Genomic DNA, 5475 nt, shown 5'->3' on the forward strand with positions numbered 1-5475 from the left:
ATACATGCTAGGTGCAAAATATGGAGACACAAAATGTAAAATGTATTTTCCGCATAGCCAAGAAGATGGTTGAAAGCAAAGTATCAGGGTAAGAAAAAATGTATAAGACACTAAGTAAGAAAAAATGTAAAACATAATACCTAGTTGTGTGAACTAGGTTGCACCATGTTCATATAATTGGAGCACAAGGCTTATTCTGCCATGCTAAAAGTGTTGGATGGTCTTTCCAAGAAGTTCCAAAACAACTAGAATTCCTTGAGACAAATATATGCAAAGACAACTTAATAATGAAAATGAACATATATAACCATATCAAAAAATGATTTGACATTGATACAAAGAGTGCAAAAGGCATGATAAATTAGATGATTATAAAAATAAAATCACCAATTCATTACCCAAAATAATATGGTAGAAAAGAAAGTTGTCAAAATCTTCACAATCACTCCAGACCATAGTAATTAGTTATGTCGGGTTGCAATAGCTGAAATTCCTGAAATTTGGTAGTGGTATGTATGTTAAAGCAAAGTAATACTGAAAAGAAAACCAACAATTGAACCAATGTTATAGTAGTAAAACATAATTATACCTTTTCAACCAAAGGTGAATCCACCAAAAGGAAATGTTGGTTGATTTGCACCAAAATTGAATGTTGGTTGTGCAATGTCTCCAGTGGCAGGTAACTTCTGGTCATCTTCATCATCTTCCAACCAATAAGTTTCAAGAATATTTATTGCCTTCTCATAAATTTCATTATTGTCATGAGTTTGCAGGTGCTCAATCTTGTCAAGTCCTTCAACATCGTCAATATGTTGTGCATAGAGATTTACACGTCCAGTGTTCCCCAGGTCCTTCTCTGCTTCTCCAACTTTCAAAATATTCCCTAGCCCTTCAATATAGTTACAATTCTTGGGTCTGGACAGACTAGAAGATCACATAGAGGCTTAATGCATTCCTGATTCACAAGATATCTGCAAACAAAAGCAGGAATCAGTAGTTTGTCTCATTGCATCAACTGACACAAGTTCTTGAACATCTACATCACACTGACTGTTATCAGCAAACACATCTCATTACATTACATCTTGTAAGTTGACCCCTTTGTTAGATAACTCATTTTAGAAATGCTTGTGTTGATCATATATATTCATTAAATACATACTTGATTTGATCATGTGTACCACTAGAAGTAGCATTAGATATAGCCCATGTTGCTTCTTTCTTGATATCAAACTCAACAGTTTGCAGCAACTATACAAGAGGAGGAATGATGTTTGCATTGATCACAACCTGTAAACCAATCCAAAATCAGGATACATGAACTTAAACAACATTTTATAAGGAATAATATATTCAATGAAGTGTCATTCTTAAACTATAAAGCAGTAGCTAAGGAACCTATATTTGATCTTTGTTTCCTGTAGTTATGTTTGAGATGGTCCAACATGCTTCCTTCTTAATACTTTTCTTATGATTATGGGTCAACAGTGCCAAGAGGCAGGGAAGTTCCTGATTGTTGATAATATATTGAGGCAACACATCCCCACAAAATTACTTGAGAACATAATCTAACAAATAAAACATAAGTATTTTGTTCAAAAGTTAGCATTGTCTAAATGGCTAGTGGTTGTGAGTGTGTTGGCATTGATGTCAGCCAGATTAGCATGGTGATTCATATTTCATGATTGACTTGATCACCTTTGCAATATGTTCATACCTTTACTTGTCATAAAGGTTTCCATATTATGAATATTTCAAAAAATTTAAAAATGAAAAGAGGGTATACCCTAAAAGAAAAAACAAAGGGTAAAAAGAATAAGATGGTCAGAAAAAAGAAAAAAAATGAACCCAAAATGAAAAGGACCAGGAAAGTGTGCAAGTCCAAACGCCACTACTATTTTATTATGCTGTCAATAAAGTATCATGTGTAGTGTGTTCAACTTTATGCTGTAGTTGATGAATGGCCAAACAGCTTAATCTTGGCTAGTTCATGTTTGAATTTTCTTGCTTTAGTGATAGAGAATAAAATCTGTCCAAACTGTTTAATCTTGGCAGAGAAATAGTTAGGTAGAGAAGTAGAGGAGCTCAACTATTTAAATTGAGCCCTTGGAAGAAATAAGGGCAGATTTATGTAGGCTTACTATGTAAAGAAAAGAAAATTGATGAGTGTTTGCTAGCCTAAATGCATCCATGGAAGAAGAAGAAAAAATGTTAGGTATAATAGGCTGGGTAGGCAGTTTTGTTGTTGCTGAAAGAAACTTGTGATTGATTTTGTCTCTCAGAATGATAATCTTACTATTATCACAAGTACTATGAAAGAAGCATGACTAACTCCCCCCAGGTTTCCCTGAAATCATTTACTAATTTCCCCCAGTGATATTAAGATCTGCTTAATATCACCAAACAACTCCTTCCATTCATCTCATTTCATAAAAAGCCTAAGTAAAAGCCCTTTTACTTAGGAAAATGTACAAACATCACAAAAACCCTTTTTTCCCCATAGCCTAAGTTTATAACTTAGCGCTTATTTTTACATCATTGCTCATATTAACTATTAACATTATAATATTAAATCCCTTGTAAATGTTCCCCTACCCATATTGTGTATATATCACATAAAAACCCCCAAATGTTTAATATCCCGCCCCGGTCGAAATACGACCATAGTCTTAACATAATAAGGGGATTAATAGATCCATTCGGGATTTGTTAATAACCCGCCCCCGCACCATCCTAAGGGTTAATTAACGTCTGGTTAATTAATAACCTGACTTAAACAAACCCCGACAACCAATCATATCACGCCCGAAAAACATTAAAACCGTGATTTAATTATATCGGGCCCCACGCGTAACCCTCCATCACCTCCAATGAGCGCCAACCGTCAATTGGCACCCTCCCATCGGATAGCTAATATACATATCGCCAGCCTCCATCCACCGAATTTTACCGCCCGGGGGATTGGCGGTATCACGCCCGTACTTTGGACGCGTGTCGATCGCCCGCGCTGTTCACGGCCCTCCCCATCAAAACCACTTTAGCTCATAAGTAGTGCGGGGTGAAACCACTTACCGCCCTCCCACTGACGTCACTGCCACGTCACCCTTCTGTACCCTCCGCTACGCGACAAACTGTCCCGTCATGCTGACGTCATCTGCTCATTAAATGCCAAAATTACCCGCCAAACCGAATTTTGTTAAAAAAGTGACGAAATGTCATTTTCACTCTATTTCTCTTTGTTCACGCTCCCATGCAAAAGAACGACTGAAGCCACTGTACCAATTCTTCAACCACCACCCGGCCGAAGAGACCACAGCAGCGCGCTCTGCACTCCATTATTCAACCTGCAATTACTCAGTTTGCCTCCATATTCCAGGTATTTATCCGTTTTACCGGCAACCCTGTAAATTCCGCTTTTTCACTGAAAATTCCACTTGTGAAAGCCAAATTCAAGTTGAGACCAGTCTGTTTAGCCCATAAAAAGACTCCTAGACCTACTATTCAGTCCAATTTTCCACAACAATCCCAGATTCCAGTTTGAAACACAAGAACCAAACATGGAAGCACCCGCAGCTCTGAATGTTGCACCTGTAAATGCACCTCACAAAGATTTGAATTATCTGCCTCTTGCAGACAAAGATTTTCAAATAAAGGACTTAACCACTGATTATAATCATCTTCAGGCCTTCTGCCAAATTAGGGATAGTTATCAAAACAACTCTGACATTTTTGGACTGTGGGAATCAAATCTGCCTATGTACTTTCTTCCCTCAGTTCATATTTTCCCTGATATCATTCACCAATGCTGTGCCAATTATGACCCTGTCCATAGGGCAGTTATGTCACCTTCCCAAGCTGTCCTGTTTTCCATCACTGCTGAATCCATCAATGAGATGTTACACTTCCATTCCACTGAGCCCCTTGCTCCTCTTTCTATGGGATTTTTGCTAGAAAAAGCCTCTCAATTGCCCAACACAGAGATAACTCGTATTGCCCAGATGTTCATGTCACCAAAGCATCAACCTAAAGGCCCTCCTCCTTATCTACAAGCTTTTTTCACTGAAACTGGTAGGCTTATTGTTGACATGATATCCTCAGTCTTGGGATTTAGAACAAATGAATATGTGGATGATATCACCCTGGTTCTGTTATCAATGTTCACTCCAGGACAGCCTCCTGCTGTCAAGTATGACTATGCCACCTTCATTGCAAACAAAATCCATGCTCAATTCATGAATTTGGAAAGGGAAGGAGTGTTTAAATACACATCTTTTATATACCATCTGTTGTTGTATTATCAGCCAGACAACTTTCCATTTCCCATCAGAAAATTAGACTCAAAGGGAAATAGAAGGTCTGTCATCTTTTGGAGCTCAGTTTTCCACAATACCTATGAGTGCCCTTATACTTATAGTGAATTCATTGACCTGTTTGTACACCCAGCCTCAACTCTGTTGATAGGAGCTCCTCCTCCTAGGATCTCTGGTGATATGAAAAATATTCTACAACTTTCTAAACAATACAGGATAGGTGACTGGTACCTTTACCAGAATCACACTGAAATCAGAATATATGGGTGTGAACTCTGCCCTTTTAAGTTGCCCAAATATGTGCCCATGAGGTTATTTGCATTAGAATACTTCAGGTAGATTATCAATGCAAACCTAACTCACTTTTGTAATGCAAAGAAGAAGGCTCAACTGAGTTGGGAATTTTGTAAGTCTCTCTTAGACAAAATAGAGTTTTGGGTTATTGTTCCACGACAAGATAAACATATATGAACAAGGATCAAGCGGGTCAAAGTGTATTGAAACAGGACAGAAAACATTTGACAGAGTAGCCAGCACTGAGTACCAGTGGAAGATCACCGCTAACCGACTCACAGCACCTACCTCTGGTACATCCAATAAAGACGGAGCGGCCAGCACAACGTCAATTTATTGCTTCCCTGTTTCCAAGACTGTTTGTCTCTATCTTTTGTAAAAGAAGCATTAATCACCACTAGATATTATTTCTACCAGATATTTTGTAAGATATTTTGACATTTTTGTATAAATACCCCCCCAAACAAAGTATTTGGGGTTGGTGGATGTTCATAGTTTTGACTGTAATACTGAAAATTTTTGGAATAAAAGGTCGTTGGAACCATTTGTTGTCGAGCTCACTGGATGAGGAATTGATGCTAAGGACCTGTTACAGAATTCTTGAATCATTTTATGGATCAATAAGTCCCTTCTAACTTGCGTTTTACAGTTTCTACGTTTATTATTTCACCTATGTTTCATGATCTCAATAGTAGAGAAAAGGAATAATTCAAAATTTGCTTAACTGCACTCTGTCTTCAATCTTTATTATTGTCTATGTTTTCTTCAGAATTAGTATAAACAGTGAATTCTTAATTGCTCTTGTTTCCCCTGATTCTTTCATCTTGACTATTGCTAAGGAATTCTTAATTTCTCCTTAGCAGTATTCAGC

At 37.5% G+C, this 5475-nt stretch overlaps 1 pseudogene; it reads right to left on the reverse strand.

The window, feature by feature from the left end:
- Positions 1 to 593: 593 nt before the first annotated feature.
- On the reverse strand, positions 594 to 3871 carry LOC149195562 (importin subunit alpha-1b-like; annotated as a pseudogene).
- Between the last annotated feature and the right edge of the window lie 1604 nt (positions 3872 to 5475).

The sequence above is a fragment of the Pinus tabuliformis genome, chromosome 2_2 (genome assembly GCF_031772625.1).
Source record: "Pinus tabuliformis cultivar Carrire ecotype Pingquan chromosome 2_2, CPIR1, whole genome shotgun sequence".
Classification (NCBI taxonomy): domain Eukaryota; kingdom Viridiplantae; phylum Streptophyta; class Pinopsida; order Pinales; family Pinaceae; genus Pinus; species Pinus tabuliformis.